The 27,439-nt window shown below is 40.8% G+C and overlaps 1 protein-coding gene and 1 pseudogene across 1 annotated transcript in view; one reads left to right on the forward strand and one right to left on the reverse strand.

Moving 5' to 3' along the window:
- The window catches only part of si:dkey-33m11.8 (trypsin-3), a 98,723-nt gene that overhangs the window by 34,077 nt on the left and 37,207 nt on the right, over positions 1-27,439 (reverse strand). The window lies entirely within an intron of this gene.
- LOC132126239 (trypsin-3-like) overlaps positions 441-27,439 on the forward strand; it is a 44,837-nt pseudogene continuing 17,838 nt past the window's right edge.

The following is a 27,439-nucleotide window of genomic DNA, read 5'->3' on the forward strand; positions in this document are numbered from 1 at the left end:
TGTGCTGTCTGTAATGCCCTGTAGAACTGGTCCTTTTCTTCTTCTTCACCATTTTCGGTAGAGGTGTAGGCCACTAGGGTGGACTCATATACATACAACAGGTGTTCGTTAATGAAGTTTAACTGCAGCAAAGTATTGGTGTACTTCTTGTTGATGAGTAAGGCCATTCTTTCTTGGTGAACATCGTCCTGTTTACCTGACCAGGGGTGCGTTTCCCAAAACCATAGTTGCTAACTAGTTAGCTAAGTTACCAACTTTGTTGGTTGCAATGCAATTTCCCAATGCCAACCAACTAAGTTCCTAACAGGTCAGCAACTATAGTTTTGGGAAACGCACCTCAGATGATCACTTCCCCACTGCTCAGCTTTTGTTTCCCCATCTTTATCCATCTTGTCTCCGTGATTCTGAGTAAGTTCAGATTGTATCTGTTTAACTCGCTCATGGTCTGTGCTAACCTTCCAGCTTACTGCAATGTTCGTACATTCCAGTTTCCAACTCGCACTTGGCATTTTGGCATCAGGAAGTCAGCTATCGGGCTAAGGACGTCCCCTAGGCTTTGATCCTCATCCTTCATTAGTCCAGTTACCTGGCCAGCTTCCCTCCCTCTGCAGGGTGAAGCTTTTTTCCTTTCTGTAGTTTCCATAGCAAAAAGGTTTTTGCTGGGTAAGGTTGCCTTACCCTCTTCTTTTCTCAACCGGACTTGGGACAGGATATGGCAGAGAATATATATATAAATACATGAGCCTTAAAATATCAGATCAATTTTGTCCTATATACATTTCAGCTATCTAAAATTTTAAGTTACTTATGTAATCTAAAATATATATTTTTTTAATTTATTAGGGAAAATTTGATGTACAGTCATATTTAAATCTAAACTATATTTAAAAACTTTTTTGTTAATTAGTGAAATTTAATGTATCAGTCACATATATTAAGGAAATATGTTAATAGTTTTTACTTATTAGTTATACCAATAACATTATTAGAGTCATTACATTTAAACTCATTAATCAACAACTAGAATTTTTAACTTTTGTTTTTCTTTTGTTTATCGTGAACATTCTTAATGTTCATAAATATCATAAATCATAAACCACTACTGCATACTACCATTATCAAACAACTTTGTAACCAAGAAGCCTTTATTGAATATCAGGCCATGTATTCTGAGATTAGAAGTTTATTTCATTGTCCTTTCACTGTAACTTGAGTTCTGAAATGTTTTTATTGTTTTTTATGTTTTTTAGGTCTGGACTTTGTTCAGGGGCGCATTGTTGGGGGATATACCCCCTTGCCAAATTCAAATACATTGTATTGTTACAGAGCTCGAAGGCCCAGCACTTCTGTGGCAGATCTCTGGTCCATAAGTCCTGGGTGCTTACAGCTTCCCATTGCAATACCGGGTAAGTGATTTTTCAATTTTCTTTAAATAAATTATCTGCCTAACAGATTGTTAGTGAGACTTACAGGGTGTACAGTATGGCAGGCTTTATGGCCAAGTCCGTGGGCAAATCGAAAGCCAGAGTAAAGCAAACAGGCACTAAGGACGCACGCTAACCTTGACCCGTCATCACCATGTGGGACTTAATGAATGCTGGCTTTTCTGCAGCTTGGCACGGATTAGGCTTCAATAACAGCAAAGAAATACTGTTATTCAACTCATGTCCTCTACCAAAGTGTCACTGTGAATAACAAGAAATCAGATATCAAGCATATTACTATCTGTTTCTTCACTGTTGCTTACATATGTGTTAAAATATCATCCCATGTTTTTTCAGAGGGTCTTTACTGTATTTTTGCTTGACTTTAAGGATGGATCAGATGATGGTGGTGGCTGGAGACTATACTTTAGGTGCTCATGAGGGGAAAGAGCATTACTTCAAGCCTCTGTCACTTATCCCACACCCTCAGTACAACAGGAGCACCAATGATGCAGATATTATGCTCATAAACAGTGTTGTGCTAGTTACTAAGAAATAGTAACTAGTTACAGTTACTAGTTACTTCATTCAAAAAGTAACTCAATTACTTTGTTGATTACTTACACCAAAAAGTAATGCATTACTATTAAAAGTAACTTTTTAGTTGCTTTCTTAAAGAACGTTCTTTAATGTTCCCATTAATGCCCTTTTATGCGTTATGGTCTATACAAACACAAAACTGACTTAAACAGAAAGTAATTTTTAAAAAACTATTTTGATTAAGTCAGACCAGCACAAACTGAATATTGTATATCACAAGGATATCTGAAATAAATAACAAAACACCTGAATAATATATTCAGAATCAAAAACTCAATCAGAATCAAAGTGGCTTCTGCATCATAAAAGCTGTTGTGTTGAGCCCTTAAAAATGTTATGTATGAAAGTCTTAAGTATGAAAACTATCAACAATGTACAACATAACACAAAACATTTTGAAATAAATAAATGAAAGCAATCTGAATTATTCAGAATCAATTTCGAGAAACTCAGCACCAAAAAAATTATATTATTGACAACCATAAATTATATGCAATAAAAAGAAAACATAAAAAATATAAATGTTGTTTAAAAATGAAATCTATGTTATCATGCTAACGAGCTGCCTGGAAAGCCGGCGACTCCACAGTAGAAACAGGCTGCATGTTTTCAATAATGTTTCACCTGTAGGCAGGGACGGACTCGGACTAAAAAACGGCCCTGGACTTTGACTAAACCCAGCCCAAAGCAATCGGCGCGCAAGAAACTCGACAACAGTCTGTCTGTGCCATCACTGTATTTAAACACTCTCTGTACTGTCAGGTATTTTGTCTTCTTTTGAGGGTGGTTTGACAAAAAAAAAAAAAACCTCTAGGATGTGACTATCTGACTTGGGGCGCTTAAAGTTGAGCTGGAGTGGGTGTCTTTCTCTGCTCTTGGTCTAAGCTCAACCTGAATAAACAAATGATGAAATGGATTTAAAAAAAAAAAAAACTGGTTTTATTCCAAGATAACATTGAATAGATTATATAATATGCTGTTATAACAGCATATTATACAATCTATTCCATGCTGTCTTAAAATGAATTTATTACTTAATAATCTTAACTAATTTATGCAGTAATTAATCTTACTGCACAAATAATACCACATCTAAATCAAAACCATTACACCATTACAAATGTAACTTCTGTATTCAAATCTTCAAAGTTTGTAAGCATTAACTGTAACGTTACCAACATTTTTAAAAGTAAAAGCAGAAAATATAATATTAGCTACTGCATGTGGCATTTTACTAAAACATTAGTAGTGTTTTAACTACTGTAATCATTAAAAATGTAGCAACCTGAATATCACTTCCTAACATCATCCCTAGCAAGTAACTCTCTTTCTCCTCTCACGTTCCATACTTTTACCGTATTTTCCGGACTATAAGTCGCACTTTTCATAGTTTGGCTGGTCCTGCGACTTATCAAAATTAATTTGACATGAACAGAGAGAAATGAACCAAGGGAAAACATTACCGTCTACAACCGCGAGAGGGCGCTCTATGCTGCTCAGTGCTCCTGTAGCCTATCCCTGAAAACATAGAGTGCCTTCTCGCGGCTGTAGACGGTAATGTTTTCTCTTGGTTCTAAATAAATGCGACATATAATCCAGTGGGATTTATATATGTTTTTTTTTCATCATAATGACGTATTTTTGGATTGATGCGACTTATACTTAGGTGCGACTTATAGTCCGAAAAATACGGTACTTGCCATGGGTCTGCCTGTGGAACCAGCTCATCTTTCTGTCCATCATCATCACTGGTGGCATGTTGCTGCATAGCTGTCTGGCTCACTTCTTCACTGCTGCTAATATTTAATTGTGAGGTGCTGCTGCTGGAAAATATTGCTATATTTCAGTTAGTTTGCGACATTTAGCTGCTTCAGTATCTAAATTACGCAAAAAAAAATTCCCTCCTTCTCAGCCCCCCCCTTTTCTTTCCGTTTTTTACCCGCGGCCGCGTTATGCATATTGTTTGTTTGTTTCTATGCTTCTTCTGTCTAACGTCTTTGCTGTTGGTTTCTTCCTACTCTTCCACTTCTTCTCCTTACTTGGCGGACACGGCATCCAACTTATAGGTGCATTGCTGCCACCTACAGTACTGGAGTGTAAAACAGATTAGTAGGGGGGAATAAACCTGACTGCGTGCGTGGTGGGAAGTGGGCCGATTCTCCAGATCACACAGATGGCCAGTCCGCCCCTGCCTGTAGAATGAAAAACATACAATCCGTTCCAACGGTATTGCAATCCGTCCCTTCAGTTTATAAACCGTGCTCACAAATTCTTAAACCGTTCCATCGGTTAAACAAATTTTCAATCCGTGCGCTCAGAGAATTGAAACCGTACCCACGAATTCTGTTAAAAAGAGTGAATCCATCGGAGCGCTGATGCGGACGCTAAACTTTAGCATTGCGTGTCATATATAGCTCCACTCATTTTAAGGGTGTTGTGCGTCAATGTAAGTAAGTGTAATATATCTTATCTTTGAAACGATCATGTGTGTGTGTGTGTGTGTGTGTGTGTGATATGGTTGACTTAGCTGTCAATTACATTTTGCTGTCTGATGTGCAGTAATTGTTATGCTAATGCTTACATATTATTAACATGTCTTTAGCGCAATGTTTCACTATATATTTACATATAACCTTTATTCATAGTTGCTTATGTTAATGTTATCTATGTACATTTCACTAGTGTTTTGGTGTAGTTTGTTTATTAGTCCTCATTTCTGAGATATTTTGAAGCTGTGAAAAACGTAATGCGCATGAGCACTGGCCATTTCCAGACAAAGCACCTCTGATACAATATGCAACAGATAAATCTGTTTACTGTTTAATTCTGTGTGTATGGTATAGCACGTTTGTTTTCTTTAATTTATTAACATGTTTAATTTCACTGAATATTCATAATAAGTATTCATAGAAAAACCACAGAAACCCTTATTAATCACTGAGTTGTTGTGGTGACAAATAAACTGGTTACTCCCATATAATCCATCTATGACCACGTCTCTTACCAGACACCCTATGGCGGGTTTCAACCTGACCAGCAACTTACCAAATGAGACTTTGCTATTGAAACAAAACTAATTTTTTCATGGTCCTTCGAGCCGGATGAGACTTGCTACAGGCTTATAAGATGTCAACTCATGCAGATGATGAGCCAACAGGGCATGTCAGAAGGAAGACTTCCTGGAGATTATGATCTTACTGGCTACATTTTACCAACGCTGCATCCAGAACAGGTGTCACCACACACTCCGATACCCTCCAACCTATCAGACAAGAAATACCAAGAGGGCGCGATGGCATTTAATCTTCCTCAGATTCCAGATGATGAGTATCACAGCGCAGAAGAGAGGTCCGATAACGACCCAGGCAGGTCTGAGAACGCCTTGCTTAACGTAATCGCAATCTACGTTATGCAAATAGAACATGCTTCAAACTGTACAGGTGATGCAGATGGAAAGGGATGCATCGAAGCAGACGAATCAACAGTATGCTCAAGAGCTCTCGCAACTTAAGTGGCAGATGCAGCAGCTTCAGATTCAGGCCAGTCAACTACGACCTGTGACTCAACCTCAACATAGCAAACCCATTCCTGCACCACACCATGGAAAAAACATGCAGTCAGCTGAGGGAAGTCTTAAGCCTGTGCCGGCACCACGTTTCAGAGGAGACCACTTCTCAAGTCAGGAACAATCTTCACCTTTGGCAGCAGTTCCTAGAGACAAAATTTACTCTCTTTATGACATGCCAAGTGCTCAGTCATTCAGTCAGGGAATCCCAGAGGAGGAAGAAAGCTACTGCCAAGGACGTGGTTATTATCCTCCTTACAAAAAGTAGCAGGCAGCCTCTACCCCTTATGATTCAATCTGGCGCCACCAAATGCCTTGTAGCGCTAGAAGTAGCTCTAAGTTCCTCAGTTCGGACCAGAGTCAATGTACAAAGGCCCTACTCCCACCATACCAGACTTTGTACATCCAAACCCAAGAGAGTTTTCATGGTTGAAGATTGCCTTAGAGAACATACGCCCTGCTAATGCCACAGAGAGGTTTAAGTTTCAGATTCTCACAGATCATCTCAAGCTAGAAGAGGCATTACTCATTGCTGATTCATACAGCCATTCACAAACCCCCTTCACGAAAACGATGGCTGCCCTGGACCTGCAGTACGGTCAGCCACACCAGCTTGCATTACAGCGAATATCAGAACTCATGGATAGCCCAAACATCAACAGCGGTGACATAAAAGCCTTCAGACTGTTTGTACTCAAAGTTCGTTCGCTAGTTGGTATGCTGGAGCAACTCGGAAGATAGGGCACCTTTGAACTGCAGTGTGGATCCCCTGTTTCCAGACTGTTGGAGAAATTACCACATGATCTCAAATCAAGCTTTCGTCAGTTTGCTCATCTACACCTTGTTCAAATTCCAACACTCTTGGACCTCTCTCAATGGTTGGAGTATGAAATTCAAGTACAGAAGGACACCTCTAGATTTGTAACAAGCCAGCGTAGAGCGCCTACTGCACGGACCAGAGAGGTAATGAAAGAACACAAGCCATTTAATAAAAACGCAAACATTCTGCCTAACGCTGAGAAGGCAACTCTTGAAACACGTACCTCAGCTCCTACCATGAAAGCTGTTCCAAAACCCTACTGCCCCTATTGCGATCACATTAAGCACTCCTTGAATAACTGTTAAAATTTCAAGCCACTCACTACAGAGCAGAAGCGACAGTGGACCAGGGAGAACAACCAATGTTGGCGCTGCGGCAGGAACCATCAAGCAACAGAATGTAGTCTGAAAATGCGCTGCAAGCAGTGTTATAATTGACATCTGCTAATTCTTCATGACATTACAGTGAAAGGTGCTGAGAGCTCACCGACTGTGCCACATGAAGCTGTTTCCACCCGCGACACGCGACATTCGAAAGCCTCCTGCCAGCCGAAAAATGTCCGGCACCCAAAGAGGCAGTGATTTCACAGCTGAGAGCTACTGAAAAAAGACTGGCTAAAAATCCAGACCAAGCAGCTGCATACACAGCAGAGCTTCATAAACTGGAACAAGCAGGCTATGTAGTTAAGCTGGATCAGCATGATGAAAAGGACTCTGCCCACTCATGGTACATCCCACACTATATGGTCCACACAATAGGAAAAACAGAGTAGTTTTTAATTGCTCCTTCCATTATCAGGGCCAAAATCTGAACGACCTGTTACTCCCAGGACCAGTTCTGGGACCTTCTCTACTCACCGTTCTACTCTGATTCCAGGAACACTCCATTGCAGTCGGCAGCGACATACGTGGGATGTTCTATCAGGTCCAGTTGCTCCCAGAGGACAGGCCATTGCTGCGTTTTCTCTGGAGAGACCTCAAGGTACAAGAACAACCCAGTGTTTTTGAGTGGCAAGTCCTTCCCTTTGGGACCACCTGCAGTCCCTGTTGCGCAGTCTATTCCCTTCAGAAGCATGTCTCAGATCACAGTGAACCTGGAGAAGATGTCAGACATTCTGTCATCAAGTCCTTTTATGTCGACAACTGTCTGCAGAGCTTCACTTCGACAGAAGAAGCCAAAACCTTTGTCAACAAAATCCGGGCCCTATTGGCAGATGGTGGGTTTGAATTGAGACTGTGGTCTAATAACCAGCCGTTAACTTTAAGTCACCTGCCCACAGAGCTGAAATCAGCCAGTGCTGATCTCTGGATCTCTCATTGCAAAATAGACACACAAGAATCTGCCCTGGGACTGATTTGGAACCATCAAACAGACACCATTACCTACAGATATCGTCCCCAAAAGAGTGCTGAGATCACTATGCGTAATATCTACAGAACATTGGCTAGTCAGTATGATCCCCTGGGTTACCTGATTCCATACACCACCAGGTCTAAGCTCATAGTCCAACACTTGTGGGACAAAAAGAGGGACTGGGATGATCCAAACCTTCCCCCTGATCTGTTACAAACCTGGACAGAGTGGGAAGCAGAGTTACCTTCTTTACCATACAAAGCCTTCCCAAGATCTTATACCAGTCCAGTTAAAGACAAAGAAACAAGTCAGCGAGACATACAGATCTTTTGTGATGCCTCTGAACGAGCATATGGCTCAGTGGCCTATCTAAGGACAGAAGACCAGCAGGGAAATGTGGAAGTCTCGTTTCTTACAGCAAGATCAAAAGTAGCACCCAAGAAGCCGCAGTGACAGGGATCCAAGATTTCACAGATCAGCACTCATGGAGATTTGTGCCATATTCCAGTAACCCAGCTAATGACATCACACGGGGACAGACATTGAACGAGCTTGGTCCAAACAGCCACTGGTACCAGGGACCATCATTCTTAAAACACTCTCAGAGTTTGTGGCTTGAAACAACATCTCCAGTGGAGGAAGAGGGAGCTGAGCTGCGCAAGACTGGTTTAAACACACTTACATGCTTTACTATCAGCACCTCAGTCTCTAACCTTGATCAGCATAAAACATTCCAAGAGCTGATAGAGTCCACAGCTTCCCAGGGGTCGGCCACTGGCAGCCTGACAGCCAGTGCGTACAAAGATGCTGAAGTCACTCTACTACAAAAAACATCAACAAGAGTCTTTCACTTCAGACATTGAACAGTTAAGAGCTGGTAAACCTCTCGCTCATAACAGTCACTTAAAAGCTTTGGCACCTGAAATTGACAGTGAGACCCAGCAGATTCGAGTTGGAGGTCGCTTACGTCACAGTACCAACCTTGAGCGAGGCACTGTACATCCCATTGTTCTCGATGCTAAGCTCATCATACAAAGTTATGATGCCAAACTCCACCACCCAGGGTATGAGAGAGTGTTTGCTGAACTTCGATGCAAGTACTGGATTCTCCGCGGTAGGGAAGCCGTAAAGCGGTTTCAAAGAAGCTGTGTAGAGTGCCAAAAATGGAGAAAGAATCCAGATATCCCCAAAATGGCAGATCTACCTCCATCCAGACTACTTTTATTCCGGCCTGCGTTCTACTCCACAGGTGTGGACTGTTTTGGTCCCTATGCTGTCAAGGTTGGTAAGAGGACTGAAAAGAAATGGGGTATCCTTTTTAAGTGCCTAACCACTCGAGCAGTGTATATTGATGTCCTACACAACCTTGATGCTGACTCTTTCCTCATGGCCCTCAGACGTTTCACTGCCAGACGTGGCACCCTCTTTGAACTAATTTCAGATCAAGGTACCAATTTTACAGGAGGAGAAAGGGAACTCAGGGAAGCCTTTGCAGCTCTTACCCCTGAACTTTAGGAACAGTTAGCCAGACAAAAGGTCGAATTCCATTTCAACCCCCCAAATGCTCCTCACTTTGGAGGTTGATGGGAACGAGAAATTCGTTCTCTCAAGCAAGCACTGACAGCCACCATTGGAGCTCAGTCAGTAACCTTTGAGGTGCTACAAACAGTGTTAGTTGAAATTGAGGGAATTCTAAACTTAAAACCTTTGGGCTATACTTCCTCGGATATTGCAGACTCAGATCCCATTACTCCAAACTCCCTCTTGATGGGGCGGCCAGATTCCTCACTAACTCCAGTGGTATACCCAGAATCAGAGATCATAAGCAGGTGGCGATGGCGTCACAGCCAAGTCCTTGCTGACCACTTCTGGAAGCACTTCTTGAAGTTTTACCTTCCTGGACTTCAGACTCGTCAGAAGTGGCAAAACGACACATCAAACAATCAAGTTTGCAACGCAATGATGATCGTTGACCCACAATTACCCAGAGCGCTTTGGCCAGTGGGACGAGTGTCAGAAATCTTCCCTGGGGCTGATGGCAGAGTGAGGACAGTTAATATTAAGGTGGGCGGCATGACATACACACGCCCAGTGGCACGTATTATATGATTACCTAGCATCCCTGAGTAATGTAACACTGTACACCATTCTGTAACTTAGAGGCCTTTTCATAATTGTACAGATTCTGCCCCCGAATCTGGGGGCGGCTGTTAAAAAGGCCATTATAGCTTTAACCCTTTAAAACCGAACGTGTCGGCGCCGACACAATTTACCATGCGGTATTAATGTTTTCATAACTCAGCAACTGTTTGCACTATGAAAAAAAATCGAATTGCGTCTGATAGAAGACAGCTTGCGCTTTAAGACAATATACAGCTTAATACGGTAACTGCATGCTTTCCAGCAGCAAATCACAGCAGCTTTCGGGGAGAGGGGGAAGGGCGGACTTGAAGCGGGAGATATGGAGCACAGCAGGTTTGAAAGTTTGAGAGTGTGAAATATAAACAAAAACGAACAAAAACATGGCGAAAAAAGGTTTTACAGAAGAGGAGGCGATTGATTTGATCTCTGATTACACCTGGGAAGAGGCTGAACTTGATTCATCGGACCTGGAGTCTGTATTCAGACGTTGAGGAGGTGTACTGGTTTTGATCCAGTCGTGGATTGGTAAGTGAAGCTTATTTATTTGTTTCTTTCTGTTGAATCGATGAGAAATGAATAAAATAGTCAGACTCCATGTTTCTGTTCGAAAAAACACTGTTTCACACACTTATATGTGCGTTGCACACACGTGTAAGTGCGTATGTGCATGCATGCATGCGTTCATATTTACTTATGTAACGTTAGCGTTATGTGTATGGGTGCGTGTGCATGCATACATAATTGTGTATGTAAGTGCATGGACATATCTCTCTCTCTCTGTGTGTGTGTGTGTGTGTGTGTGTGTGTGTGTGTGTGTAAGTAAGTAAAGGTGCGTGTGTGTGTATGCGAATGTGTGCGTGTATGTGTAACGTTATATGTATGTTAGGGATGTAACGATACGCGTATTCGTATTGAACCGAAGGCTTTCGGTTCGGTACGCGGTATGCATTATGGACTGAACGGTTCGTTGGACTAATTAATTATATTTGGAAAATAAAAAAAATTGTGAAATATAATGATATGCGTTCAACAAGGTAGCCCAATAACCCAAACGACGTAACAGGCAACGCCCCTGACACCCCCGAAGAAGAAGAAAACACCAACTTATATGTTTATGTTAGGCTACTCAGTCAGGCGCTCGCTCGCTCACTCAGCAATACAGGCTGAAGGCGCGTTGCAAAATGGCCAATGCGTTTAACAGGGAATCCAAAGTGCACCCAAACACCAGACCTGTTGGTTATTGGAGGATCTTCTATTTCTGGTCTGTTAAACGCATAAGCCATTTTGCAACGAGCCTTCAGCGCGTACTGAGTGAGCGAGCGCCTTACTCTGTAGTGCAGTGATCCTCACTATTTTTTTCACAAGAGCCACATTGGCAGAGCAAAATCAAAAGGCGAGCCACTTTTACGACAACATACTAAGTCAACTTTGCAAATGTGCATTTCTACATATAAATTGGACATCCCACAAAAAAGAAATAACACGGCCAATACATTTTCGTTTAAGAACAGATTTACTTTAATAGTGGGATGAGCGAAAGCTGGCATGCATGTCAAACAAAATGCCCCCAAAAGAAAAAAAAATCTCTATGTTTTCAGTGCTGATGCATTCATGTAACATTTAAGGGCACCTAAAAGCTGTCACAACGAACCGGCAAAATTAATGATTATGAATATGTAAAATATAGCAGAAGACTTTTTTATGTCTGTCGGCTAGAAAGATGCTGACTCGTGATCTTCGCAGTAGTGAACGCGCCTGAGAGAAATGCACATTTCATACGGGAGGGAGAGCAGTCTGTTTTCTTTCGTTTTGAATTGTTTTGTTTAAAAGTAGACATTTCAATCCTTATATATAGCCTATTTGTCGGGTCCGTGAGGCAAGTAGGCTATATGCTGAGTTTCGGTTCATTCATGAGACAAACTCCAGGTTCACACCGGCTCCTTCATATCGTGGTTATCTATTTTCTATTTACTTCTTATTAAATCCAGACAATTGGTTGATGAAACCTTGATTAAAATTAAGATACAATTAATACAAAACGAAATCAAATTTAAAGACAGGCTTTGTGCTTTCTGTTTGAGGTCTCAGTGAAAGTTTTAAAGCAGTCTTAGTGCCGCTGTCAGAGCGCTCACGTCCGTAATGGAGAACTGTCCCGTCCATAAAAAAAAATTTTTTTTATGAGTAACTGTGCTGTAGTGGAAAACGTAGGTTTTAAGAACATACTTAATGTAATTGAGCCCCGTTACAATATTCCTTCACGAGCTCATTTCAGACAGACCGTAATTCCTGCTTTGTTCCAAAAAACATAAGCCCTATAGAGAACCAATTGAGTAAAAACACACTCAATATAAAGAGTTATAGAGTTCCATATAAAAAGTTACATCTTTGTATTTGTTCATAACTAATATAACATTTTCATTTTTTTTTTATAAGGAGCTGTTTTTGTTTTATACAGTATGCTGCTAAGAAAACACCAGAGAAGATGGGTAAAGAATAGCTCCATCATTGTTCAATGTAAAAAAAAAAACATACTTTGTTAGTTTTAATAAATAAAACATTTTTATAAAAATCAAGGAAATTTATCTGCTAATTTTTTCTTTTTGCTGTATCTAAAACGTACCGAACCGTACCGAACCGAACCGTGACCAGTGGCGGTCTTAACATAGAGGCATAGGTAGGCGGCTGCTTGGGGCCCCCTACCAGCGGTCGTAGAAGGGGGGCCCCCAACAAACCTCAAAAAAAAAAAAAAAAGAAAAGGCCCCTTATCATCATGAATGCTTCAAAAGCAAGGTACACTTTATTAATATTCTTAAGAAATACGTTGAAACGTTGAAGTAGTGGTTAAAATGTCCAGTTCATGGTTATCTGTCCCTACACATACACCCCCTGTTTTCACAATGAAATGGACTAGTCCATAACGCTGCGCGGCGCGAAAGATAAACACACAGTCAGTGACAGGAGGACTGAGAAATACACAGAGACGACGCAAGGCAAATCAAAACGGGAAAATGAAAAGAAGTTACGAAAGCGGGTCAATTAAAAGAAAAAAGCGAAAAGACGCCAATAAATATTTGGCAACGCTGCCAAAGTTGACACACTTTTTTACGGCTGCTAATACAGACTGGAACAACAACATCCAAAGCGCTAACATTACAGCAGCAGCAGCAGCAGCTAACGTTAGCTGTGAAGTGGCGCTAGGTGAGGAGGAGGATAACGCTGACCAAGACAATGAGGACATCACGTTGTTGCTGCCCGCCGTCACCGACAGAGTTATCGAGGTTGACACAGATGAGGTGGAAGAGTTGTCCAGTGATGGCCATTTTGACACCGATGACGGGGATTTGGTGAGTCAACCGCCTAGCCTAGTTCTACTGTTAGTGTAAAAACGGTGAAATTTACGGTAAAAAAAAAAAAAACGGCAGATGTGGCTGATGTATTTTACCATGAAAAAAAAATGGTGGCAACCTTTTATGTTTTACGGGACTTAAATTTACGGGCAAAAAAACAACAACAACAACACAATTTAAAATAACCCTGTGAAATTTACCTTTTTTTTTTAAACTAAGTTAATTGTAGTAGACTTATGATTCTACAGCATGTGATCCATCCGTGTTGTGATAATCTGAAGAATCTGTAAAAAAAATTTGCACAATAAAGGTTTGAACTACTGTATTTTTCAGACATACACAGACATCAAGATTCAGCATATGAATCTCAACAACGGGGATATAAGTGCAGTGCATGATGGGAGCCATCAATCAAAACTCAATCAATATCTCCCAACATGCATTGCAGCATGAATAAATTATGCTGAATTGCCTTAGTATTTTCTTTTATTATTATTATCTGCTTTTATTTTTGCTGTTGTTTTTGTTGCAACTTTTTAGTAACTTGTTTTGTGATGTTCAGAGTTTTATCTGATTATTTTGTTGATTGTCACCGTTGTTGAGATTCATACGCCGATTCTTGATGTCTGTGTTGATCTAGGCTAACTCATATAACGTTAGAAGTTTTAATCCTTTTTTTGTACATCGTGTGTTTTTAAAGTTCTTCAGATTACCTGTTTGTCACTGCTAGCTTGCATGCGGTAGGGTCACAGAGCTATAATACTCAAAAACATGAAATATTAATTAGTATTAAACATTCCCCATACAATGAAAGATAAGACTCTTTATGAGCTCAGTGAATCAGGCCACTACATGACGATTATGCCATCATCAATAAATAGCCACAATGTTTTTTTACGGTAAAATTTAGTTCAATGCCATTAAACATAAATGTTTCTAAAGTATTTTTTACGGTAAAGTATTGGCAACCACAGCTTCCAGTTTTATACCTTAAATTTTATTTTTATTTTTACGGTAAGGTACGGTAAATGCAATGGTAAGTTTATGGTATTTTTTTTTAACAGTGTTCTTCCAAAATCTGTACATTTAACAGTATTTTACAGTAAAATTACATGAAATGTCCTGTGAGAGCTATTACAGTTTTTCACTGTAAGGGTACATACTGTTAAGCAATTAATTAACATACTGTTAAGCATTTCCGTTGCTTTTTTACAGTTTTTTACTGTTAAAATTACAATTCTTTTTTTTACAGTGTAGTAATAGCCCTAGCTGTGCTAATCCTGCTGCCACCAACCAAAGCACTGTGGGCTTGCTGACAGATGACCCGGCTCTCTGGCCTAAGAAGCTCACAGCCGAGGAGAGATGTGCGATCGTTCGCAAAGGTCCCATACAAGCCGGTGTAGAATTCCCCAAAAATCAAGAGGGGCGGAGATTTACCAGTAATAATTACTGCATCCAAATGAAGAACGGGGAGAAGATTAATAGGAAGTGGCTTATCTACAGTGAATCAGGGGACTGTGTTATGTGCTTTTGTTGCCGACTTTTTGGAGAGGGGAACACACATTTAAGTTCAGATGGTTTTAACAATTGGAGAAACCTCGGAGCTCACCTGAAACAGCATGAGAGGTCCGCTGAACATGTGTCTCATATGGAGTCCTGGCACACACTTACCCAAAGACTTCAGACAGGCACAGCCATTGATCAGCTGAACCAAAATGCAATGATGGCAGAAATTGAGAGATGGAGAAATATTTTAAAAAGATTGCTTGCCATAATTACCCATCTAGCTGAGCGAAATCTTGCTTTCCGTGGGCATACGGAGAAATTATATGAGCATGGCAATGGAAACTTCCTAGGACAAGTACAGCTGATGGCAAAATTTGACCCATTCATGAAAGAACATTTAAGAAGAATCCAAGAAAAAGAGCTGTCAGACACTTATTTGAGTAAGCACATCCAGAATGAATTGATATCACATGTGGCAAAGAGCACCCTTGATGCCATTGTTGAAAAAGTGAAGAGGGCCAAATATTATGCAGTCATAATGGATTGCACACCTGACATCAGCCACAATGAACAGCTGTCTGTGGTCCTGCGCCTAGTTAATTGCGAGCTGCACAAAGACGTGTCCATCCACGAGCATTTTGTAGGCTTTCTTTTGGCAGAGGACACAACTGGCAAAGGCCTACTCGAACTTTTTCTTGGACATCTGGAAACACTGCACCTGGATATCTCTGACTGCCGTGGTCAATCTTATGATAACGGCAGTAACATGCAGGGAAAGAAGCAGGGGGTACAAAAGAGGGTCCTTGACCTCAACTCCAAAGCCCTCTGTGTCCCGTGTGGAAGTCACACACTGAACCTGGTCATTGGGGATGCTGCCAAATCATCCACAATATCCCTCAACTTCTATGGTGTGTTACAGAGACTCTACAATCTTTTTAGTGGCTCTGTTCAGCGGTGGGCCATTCTCCAGGCGAATGTGAAGGATTTTACCATCAAGGCCTTGTCAACCACCAGATGGGAATGCCGTGTGGAGGCTGTAAAAGCTGTACGGTATCAGCTTCCAGAAATTTTGAATGCCCTGGAGGCTTTACATGACTTTGCCATAGAAAAGAGTGATTCAGAGTGTGCATCCAGTGCTTCAAGCCTCTGCCGGGAACTGAAGAAATGGCCATTTATGGTAAGTTGTGTGGTGTGGTACAATGTATTGTACGTTATCAACAAAGTTAGTAAGATCCTACAGGGCCCCAAAGTGAGCATTGAGACCATGAAGAGGGAAATCTCTGCAGTCATAGACTTCCTCCAAGATTTCAGGGAGCACGGATTCAATGCCGCCAAAATAGATGCCAGGGAAATTGCAGAGAAGATGGAGGTGGAGATGATCTGGGCAGACATTCGGCAGAAAAAAACAAAAAGGCAGTTTGACTATGAGGGCACAGAGGAGACTACTTCAACTGCAGAGGAACGTTTCAGAAGAGAGTTCTTCTTACACCTAGTTGATACTGCCCTGGTCAAGACTAGGGAGAGATTCTCCTACATGGAGAACTTCTTTAAGTTGTATGGATTTCTCTACTCCACTGATATAATGAAAAGCACCATACAGGCAGGCAATCTAGATGAATGCTGCAACAGGTTTGAGAAGGCAATGGAGGATGTGGATGCAGGGGACCTAAAAATGGAAATTACAGGTGCTGTTAAGTCTTTCCCCCCACACATCTCATCACCATTGGAAGTTCTTAACTACATATACAAAGAGAATCTCCTAGATCTGTATCCAAATCTTAGCATAGCCCTGCGGCTCTTGCTTACTCTTCCTGTTACAGTTGCATCAGGTGAGAGAAGTTTCTCTACATTGAAACGACTGAAAACATATCTGCGCTCATCTATGTCCCAAGAAAGACTGTCATCCCTGGCTGTCATTTCCATCGAACATGACATAGTGGAAACTGTTGATACAGACTCCATAGTTAGAAAATTTGCTGAGGCCAAGGCTCGCAGAGTAAGGAAGATGAGGAGGAAAAGAAACAGAGGGATGAGAAAGAGAGAAAGGAAGGGACAGAGACGCAAAATAGAGAAGGTAATCATTTAACAATAGAAAAATTCTAATTATTTCTTAATCCCAATGATTGACTGCTGTTGTTTTTTGTTATTCTTTCACTTCATAATAGAAGAAAGAAGCCCATCACTAACTTCTGGATAGCTAAGGTAATTGACTCAACCTTTTATTGGACCACAAAATTGTCCCACACTCATTTTGTTCATAGACCATTTTGTTAGTTGGTGACAATGTTTTTTATTATTATTATTATTTTACAGGTACAGCTCCTACATCTGCACATCATGTTGGTGAGAAGACCTGTGAGAAAATGTCAACAAGTAGGACTCTATGTGTCAGAAGTGTGTCATGTGGAGAACAATCTCTCTTTTCTCTCTCATAGACTCTCACTCACTCACTCACTCACTCACTCACTCACTCACTCACTCACTCACTCACTCAAAGACACTCACTCACTCACTCACTCACTCACTCAGACACTCACTCACTCACTTACTCACTCACTCAGACACTCACTCACTGACACTCGCTCACTCAGACACTCACTCACTTACTCAAAGACACTCACTCACTCACTCACTCACACACTCGCTCACTCAGACACTCACACTCACTCACTCAGACACTCACAGACACTCACTCACTCAGACACTCACTCACTCACTCACTCAGACACTCACAGTCACTCACTCAGACACTCACAGACACTCACTCACAGACACTCACTCAGAAACTCACAGACACTCACTCACTCACTCAGACACTCACAGACACTCACTCACTCAGACACTCACTCACTCACTCACTCAGACACTCACAGTCACTCACTCAGACACTCACAGACACTCACTCACAGACACTCACTCAGAAACTCACAGACACTCACTCACTCACTCACTCAGACACTCACTCAGACACTCACAGACACTCACTCACAGACACTCACTCAGAAACTCACAGACACTCACTCACTCACTCAGACACTCACTCAGACACTCACAGACACTCACTCACTCAGACACTCACAGACACTCACTCACTCAGACACTCACTCAGAAACTCACAGACACTCACTCACTCAGACACTCACAGACACTCACTCACTCACTCACAGACACTCACTCACAGACACTCACAGACACTCACTCACAGACACTCACAGACACTCACTCAGACACTCACAGACACTCACTCACAGACACTCACTCAGAAACTCACAGACACTCACTCACTCAGACACTCACACTCACTCACAGACACTCACTCACTCAGACACTCACACTCACTCACAGACACTCACTCACAGACACTCACTCACTCAGACACTCACAGACACTCACTCAGACACTCACACTCACTCACAGACACTCACTCACTCAGACACTCACACTCACTCACAGACACTCACTCACTCAGACACTCACACTCACTCACAGACACTCACTCACTCACTCACTCAGACACTCACACTCACTCACAGACACTCACTCACTCACTCAGACAATGACACACACACACACACACACTTTCTGTCATACCCTGTATCCTGTACATGGGTCTGCTTATGCAATGGCAATTGCAACTTCAGCCCTCTCTCTCTCACACACACACACACACTATCATGTACATAGGTTTGTTTGTAGAATGTTTGAAATGTTCAATCTCAAATGTAATGTCAATTCACTTACAATATCCTGTATCTTGTACATGGGTTTGTTTGTAGAATGCAATATTTGCTAAGTATATGGCTGTTTGTGGGGGTTTACCCTTACTACTTGTCTTGCTGGTTATGTTAATTTGCTCTTATAAAAATAATAAACAGTGCTGGTTTTCCTGGCATTTTGGCAAATTTTGTTATCTGTTATCTGTTGGGTTCAATCGTGACTATTAGTTTGTGTAGTGCTACACTTTGTGTGGTCTCTGCTTTCCATCTTCATTTTGGAGTAAAGAAGTGTATGCAGGGTTCAAAGGGGAAGTTTTTTTTTTCTCCTCTTCAAACTTCACTTCCCCGTAGATTAGCTTTACCTGCCTATCCACAATTCAGTCTTTTTTTTTTTTTCGCTCTTTTTTAAAAATCGGATGGGGGGGCCCCATACATACCTTCGCCTTGGGCCCCCAATTTGCTAAATCCGCCACTGACCGTGACACCAGTGTATTGTATCGAACCGAACCGTGAATTTTGTGAACCATTACACCCCTAATGTATGTTTGTGTAAGTGCATGCATGTGTGCATATGTTTATGTGTGTTTGTGTGTGCTACTGCTAATGTGTGCATGTGTATATCTGTGTGTATGTGTGTGTGTATATCTGTTTGTGTGTATCTGTGTGCATGTGTGTATCTTATACAGTCTATGATGTGTATGCAAATGTGTGTGTGTACGCGCTTGCATGACTTTGTGCATGCATGCATTTATGTCTATATCTGTATATTTGCGTGTGTGTGTGTGTAGGTGCATGTATGTGTGTGTGTGATTGTGTGTATAATGTTAGTAACTGCAAGCTTTATTTTTATTATTTTATTGTATTATTATAGTTATTTATTTATTATATTATTATATATTTATATATTATTTGTACAATTTTCTCTTACTAATAGATTGCTTCATAATGAAAAGTATTTTTATGTACATATATAGTGAGTTTGTAATACATGCTGCTTTTTTTTTTTTTCCAGTGAGTGTGGCTTACTCCAGTCATCTATGAAGAAGCAAATGGGCCATCTACATCGAACACACACCATCTCAGAGGGGCCGGGGCAGTGGTCGCAGCTGTAGCTGTACAATAAGTACATGGGGTGACTTGACACCTCCAACAAGATGCTCAGAACAAAGTCGGTGCCCCATAAAACAAGTCATATATGACCATTTTCCAGCACTTCCTGGACATTGCAGCGACCAACAGCTTCATTTTACACAAAGAGATGTGTGCCATCCACCATGATAAGCTCATGACACGGCAAAACTTTCAGGAGCTGCTAGCTGCTCCGCTCACAGATGTTCCCCTGGATGGCAACTCGAGAGAGATGCGATCATCTGCCTGTTCCTGTGAGTGATACTCAAGACCTTTCACAGAGTTGCATATGATGCAAAAGGAGTACCCCATGGAAGTGCAAGGAATGTGATGTGGGATTATGCTTGCAGTTAGACAGGAACTGCTTCAGAGAGCACCACATTTAAATTACTGGATTGAAGGATCCAAAAACGCCTGGAGGACTGGAGTACAACAAATGGCTCCTGAGTAAAAACTGTGCAATCCAGTGTCTCAAAAAGACTTGTATATATGTATTATAGTTCCTTTTTCAAGATTGAGACATTAGATTCTTTCCATCATGAGTTTACAGATTTTTTCTAAATAAAAACCAGTACAATTTCTTCCCGTTTTTATTTTTTTTGTCTATTTAAATTCTATTTACTAGTTCATTACACAAAATAATGTACAATAACTGTAATTTCCTGAAAGCCTATAAGTTTCTGAAAAAAATGACACCTTACACTTGAAGATACCAAATTATGTTCTAATTGTATACTCAAAAAAACTAAATGAGTGAAAACGGACAATTTTAGCTTTAGGTTCTAAAGGGTTAAGAATAATTAATCTTCTGATCGAATCTCTCTCTCTCTTTTGCCGAGACTGATTGACACACAGGCAGCCAATCAGCATTCACTGATTCACATGCAGGCAAATATCCCGCCCACCGCGCTTAGTGTGAAGTTTGGAGCCCTGATGCTGACGCTAAACTTTAACATCGCATGTCATATATAGCTCCACTCATTTTAAGGGTGTTGTGCATCAATGTTAAGTAAGTGTAATATGTCTTATCTTTGAAACGATCGTGTGTGTGTGTGTCTGATATGGTTGACTTAGCTGTCAATAACATTTTGCTGTCTGATGTGCAGTAATTGTTATGCTAATGCTTACATATTATTAACATGTCTTTAGCGCAATTTTTCACTATATATTTACATATAACCTTTATTCATAGTTGCTTGTGTTAATGTTATCTATGTACATTTCACTTGTGTTTTGGTGTAGGTTGTTTATTAGTTCTCATTTCTGAGATATTTTGAAGCTGTGAACAACTTAATGCGCATGAGCACTAGTGATTTCCGATTCGTGAACAAATCATTCAATTTAACCGGTTCTTCTTAGTGAACCGGTTGAACCAGTTCACCAAATCGAACTGAATCGTTTGAAACGGTTCAGTCTCCAATAAGCATTAATCCACAAATAACTTAAGCTGTTAACTTTTTTAACGTGACTGACTACCTCTGAGTCAGAATAAACCAATATCCCGGAGTAATTCATGTACTCAAACAGTACACTGACTGAACTGCTGTGAATTCTCGTTCTCGAGTCAAGAACCGGTTGCATCGGTTTTCGGATCACCAGTACACTGAACCGAGAATCATTTCTGTCGGACGCGTCCGATTTGAGAACCGATGAGCTGATTCTCGTTCTCGAGTCAAGAACCGGTTGCATCGGTTTTCGGATCACCAGTACACTGAACCGAAAACCGTTTCTTTCGGACGCTTCCGATTTGAGAACCGATGAACTAATGATACTGCGCAAGCGTGTAATTTTTTACGTATTTTGTTAAACATCGGAAAGTGTGATAAAATAACTATTTTATTTTTATTTTTTATTTTTTTAAGATGAATGTTTCTAATCTGTATATTGTAGATAATGTATAGGCCAAAGGGGTTTTCAGGGATGTTGGACAATAATTAAGACTCTATGTTTAATAGGAATAAGGGATGATTTATGAAATATCTGTACTGTATATATAGTTAATGATGACACATTCGTATATTGAGTTTGTAGTAAACAGAATATGAACACGAGTAGAGCAGCTGATGAAACTGAACTGCAGCACATGCCGGTTAAAATGATTCTCATTCTCGAGTCAAGAACCGGTTGCATCGGTTTTCGGATCATCAGTACACTGAACCAAAAACCGTTTCTTTCGGACGCGTCCGATTCGAGAGCCGAGGAGCTGATGATACTGCGCTTGTGTGATTCAGCGTGAAGCAGACTGACACACAGAGCGTCTGAACCGAACTGATTCTTTTGGTGATTGATTCTGAACTGATTCTGTGCTAATGTTATGAGCGCGGGTAAACGAGGGCTTGGATGAAGGGCAATCTGGCGAAACGTAAGTTCATTTAATAAAAAATACATCGCAATGGATTATTTATAGTAAGTGGATCATGGTTTCTGCGCTGATGACACCTAATTTATTTACTTTATATCTTCAAGACTTAAATCCTCGTATGCACATTATTGCTGTTACTGTATTTGGGTGCGTTGTTGCAAAACTCAAATGTAAACTTTTCATGATTATGAGGTTTTTAACTGACTAAAGTTATGATTACTGACTTATAAGTATATATATAATATTTTTTTTTTTTTTTTTTTTTTGATAGACGTGACGCCATTACGTCATCGCCAATGACGTCATTACGTCGAGCGTAAAAGAACCGCTGAACCATTTTTTTCAACCAGTTCATTGAATCGAACCGTCCGAAAGAACCGGTTCACATAAAATAATTGAACTTCCCATCACTAATTAGCACTGGGCATGTCCAGACAAAAGCACCTCTGATACAATATGCAACAAATAAATCTGTTTACTGTTTAATTCTGTGTATATGGTGTATATTCATGTTTACTCTTCATTTGTGTTTTATAGAAATACCACAGAAACCTTTATTAATCACTGAGTTGTTGTGGTAACAAATAAACGGGTTACTCCCATACAATCCATCTTTGACCACGTCTCTTACCGGACACCTTGTGGCGGGTTTCAACCTAACCTGCAACTTACCAAATGAGACTTAGCAAAGCCGCTTTGCTACCGTTCTAGCTTACTGCTCTGCGCTTTGCTTCTTATTTCTGTACTTTTCTCTGATTTTTCTAAGATTTCTACATCAGCAGATCAGCACAGTGCTCAAAAAACAGATTTTTTGGCACAAACGCTAAAACTAAAAACTCTTTGGGACTGGAATAATACTACAAAAAGAAAACTTTGCCTCCCACTGCCAGCAGCTTACATTCCAGAGAGGGGAAAACAACTGCCTACATTCAAACAGAAGAGAGAAAAAATGCCTCCTGTTGGATCTACTTGTTGCATGAACTGCTGCAAACTTCTACAAAGGATTGTGATTCTTGAAACAAAGTTACTTGCTGGAATTCCAAAACAGACGGAACACTTAGCAGATCATCGTCATGGACCTTCTCGGCATACAGCCGGTGAGTCCCATGAATCTTCTGAATCTCAACAATTTATACCAAGTGTAGAGGAACAAGCCGAAACTGATCGCCACACTAATCGATGGTACAAACAGGGAACGAGACCCAAAGGAAAACGAAATATCAGATTGTCACGAGTTTCTCGTATTGCTGCCGTAGCTTCCTCTACCCCAGATTCGACTATGACAAGGCTTGTGAATACTGGCATTCAACCACCCCCTATACATCTTGAGAACAGATTTGAAGCATTAATGAATGTGGGTGAGGAATCCCCAAATGTATTTAAAGATGGATCTGATCAGCCAGCAGCTAACATCGCTACTAACAGGCGCTCAAGGACGAGCAGACAGCGGCTTTCAGCTCAGAGCGCAGCCGAGCCAAGGACTCTGATAGTGGGTGACTCTGTTATCAGAAACATCCGTAGCAGGACTACAACAACATGCTGCCTTCCTCAAGCAACGGTCTCTGATGTGAACAAGGAACTTCAGAACATTCTGATGAAGCACAAGACTGCAAATCGAATCATCATCCATGTGGGGAAGAATGATATTCGGAAAGAGCAGTCAGAACTCCTTAAGAAGGATTTCAGTGAACTCTTTGAAACACTTCGAAGACTCAAAGTTCAGTCGTTCATCAGTGGACCACTCCCAGCAAGGGGAACAAATATGTTTTCACGGTTGCTTGGGCTGAACACATGGCTACAAAGATCTTGTAATATAAAAGAAGTGAATTTCATCGACAACTTCAATCTTTTCTGGGGCCATAGACAATTGTTTAAACCGGATGGCCTCCACCCAAACAAACTTGGTGCTAGAGTGTTTAAGGAAAATATCTACTTTTCCCTCCGTCATCCTTCAGCAGAGTGTGTCAATCCATTCAGCACACACACACCGGGTCCGAGTCATCATGTGGTTGATATATCCCACAAGGACACTGATAACACCACACAGCCAAAACAAACACTGCTCATGGATACTATCCCGACTGAGCCCTGCCCACAGACCTCCTCACAGACTGATTGTGATGTATCAAAACAGCTACAAGATTCAGCACCCAGGGATTACTTTCTGGAAAACAGCCAGGGAAGCCAGGACAACATATCACAGCCACCGGAAACACCAGAGACACAGCCCATCTCACCAGACACATTATCACTTTCTCCAGCATCTCCACTTCTGTGCTTCTCACAGAAAATGGAGGAATTGGTGTATGCTGGGACTAAACTCTCTCACTCATTCGCTGCAAGCCCGCAGATATCACAAAAAAAACGGCAGGCCCCAAAACCACCAAAGCCTGTGGTCCCTGCTCCTGCGAGAGCTCTTCGACCACTGCCACAACGCCAGGGCCCAAACCCTCTATCTGCTGAAGGTGAACCAAAAACAACTGATAGCAGCTCTCAGTGATATGTGTCAGGTCCCTGCTGTAATAACAGCAACATTCACAAATGCCTACTGAACAAGCGGGAACCCAGTGTGCCTGTAGCTTTCTCTATTTCAGTTTTATCACGTGATAGAAAGTCTAAGGCCATCTCAAGCCGAAGGGCAAACTCATCTAATCTGCGGCCTATTATGCATCAAACTAAGATTGATATAAAGACACAAAGCACAGCCATCTAGTTAGCATCTTTAAACATTCGCTCAGTAAAAAATAAATCATTTCTAATCAATGACTTTATAACCACAAACAATCTGGATTTTATGTTTTTAAACGAAACATGGCTTGAAGACAGCTGCAATGCAACAGTCCTTAATGAAGCAGCCCCTCCTAACTTCACTTACATGAGTGTCTGCAGGACTGTTAGGAGAGGTGGGGGTGTAGCTGCTATATTTAAAGATGTCTATCAATGCAAGCAAGTGTCATTTGGTCAGTACTTGTCTTCTGAATATCTAGGGATTGTGCTGAAAGGTGCTTCACGCATTCTGTTTATTATTATTTACAGGCCTCCAAAATACTCTCCAGCCTTTGTTGAAGAGGTCACAGAAATGTTATCAATGATTTCCTCAGAGTTTGACTGTTTTGCTATTGCAGGGGATTTTAATATTCACATAGATAATTCAGAAAACAAAACTACAAAAGAAATGTTAACGGTTTTAAACACTTTTGACTTGACTCAGCATGTGCATGGACCCACACACAAAGGTGGACACACTCTAGACTTAATCATCAGTAGGGGTCTAAACATTTAATCCATTGATATTAAGGACATAGCACTATCTGATCATTTCTGTATTTTCTTTGAAATTTTGTTGTCAGCTACAACTGAATCTAGATCGGTCTCTGTCAGAAGGAGATGTATTAACGAGAACACAAGTGTACTATTTATGGAAGCTATATCTTTAACACCAAGCATTTCTGCAGACTCTGTTGATACACTCCTTGATTCATTCAACTCAAAAGTTAAGAATGTTATTGATGATATTGCTCCAATAATAATCAGAAAGATAACAAACAGACAGAAATCAGTTTGGAGAAGATCAACAGCAGTTCAGACTATGAACAGACAATGTAGAAAAGCAGAGCGGATGTGGCGGAAGACAAAACTTGAAATTCACTATAGCATCTACAAAGACAGCCTTCATGCTTTTAATGTGAAACTAGCCACAGCTAGACAGAATTTCTTCTCAAACCTTATAAACAGTAACTTAAATAACACTTGAACTCTTTTTGCCACTGTTGAGAGACTGACAAACCCCCCAAGTCAGATTCCCAGTGAAATGCTATCAGACAGCAAATGCAATGAGTTAGCATCCTTCTTTTCTGATAAGATCATCAATATCAGGAAGGCAATTAGCAGATCCTCAAGTAATGCAGAGGTCAGACAGATTAGGCCACAATATAAAAAAGATACTATGTCGATTTTTGAAGCAATTGATAGCAAAATTCTGGAAGACATAGTGCAGCACCTAAAATCGTCAACCTGCTATCTTGACACACTTCCCACATCTTTTTCAAAAATGTGTTTAACTGCTTAGAAGCAGATCTTTTAGAAGTGGTGCACGCCTCACTTCTTTCTGGGACATTTCCAAACTCCTTAAAAAATGCAGTTGTTAAGCCCCTCCTGAAAAAGAGCAATCTTGATAACACCATTTTGAGCAATTTTAGACCAATATCTAATCTTCCTTTTATAGGTAAAATTATAGAAAAGGTAGTTTTTAATCAGCTGAACAAATACTTACACTCAAATGGATACCTGGACAATTTTCAATCTGGTTTTCGACCGCATCACAGCACAGAGACAGCACTCATTAAGATAATAAATGATATTCGCTTAAATTGTGACTCTGGCAAAATATCGGTGCTGGTATTGTTAGATCTCAGTGCTGCGTTTGACACTGTCGATCATAACATACTACTAGAGAGACTGGAAAACTGGGTCGGGCTTTCTGGGATGGTACTCAAATGGTTCAGGTCATACCTAGAAGGGAGAGGTTATTATGTGAGTCTAGGAGAGCATAAGTCTAAGTGGACGTCCATGACATGCGGAGTCCCACAAGGGTCAATTCTTGCACCGCTCTTGTTTAGCCTGTATATGCTTCCCCTAAGTCAAATAATGAGAAAGAACCAAATTGCCTATCACAGCTATGCTGATGATACCCAGATTTACCTAGCCTTATCTCCAAATGACTACAGCCCAATTGACTCCCTCTGCCAATGCATTGATGAAATTAATAGTTGGATGTGCCAGAACTTTCTTCAGTTAAACAAGGAAAAAACTGAAGTCATTGCATTTGGAAACAAAGATGAAGTGTTCAATGTGAATGCATACCTTAACTCTAGGGGTCAAACAACTAAAAATCAAGTCAGGAATCTTGGTGTGATTCTGGAGACAGACCTTAGTTTCAATAGTCATGTCAAAGCAGTAACTAAATCAGCATACTATCATTTAAAAAACATTGCAAGAATTAGATCTTTTGTTTCCAGCCAAGACTTGGAGAAACTTGTTCATGCCTTCATCACCAGCAGGGTGGACTATTGTAATGGGCTCCTCACCGGCCTTCCCAAAAAGACCATTAGACAGCTGCAGCTCATCCAGAACGCTGCTGCCAGGATTCTGACTAGAACCAGAAAATATGAGCATATCACACCAGTCCTCAGGTCCTTACACTGGCTTCCAGTTACATTTAGGATTGATTGTAAAGTACTTTTACTCGTATATAAGTCACTAAATGACCTAGGACCGAAATATATTGCAGATATGCTCACTGAATATAAACCTAACAGAGCACTCAGATCATTAGGATCGAGTCAGTTAGAAATACCAAGGGTTCACACAAACCAAGGTGAGTCCTCCTTTAGTTACTATGCCGCCCGCAGTTGGAATCAGCTTCCAGAAGAGATCAGATGTGCTAAAACACTGGTCACATTTAAATCTAGACTTA

The sequence above is a fragment of the Carassius carassius genome, chromosome 44 (assembly GCF_963082965.1).
Source record: "Carassius carassius chromosome 44, fCarCar2.1, whole genome shotgun sequence".
Lineage (NCBI taxonomy): Eukaryota > Metazoa > Chordata > Actinopteri > Cypriniformes > Cyprinidae > Carassius > Carassius carassius.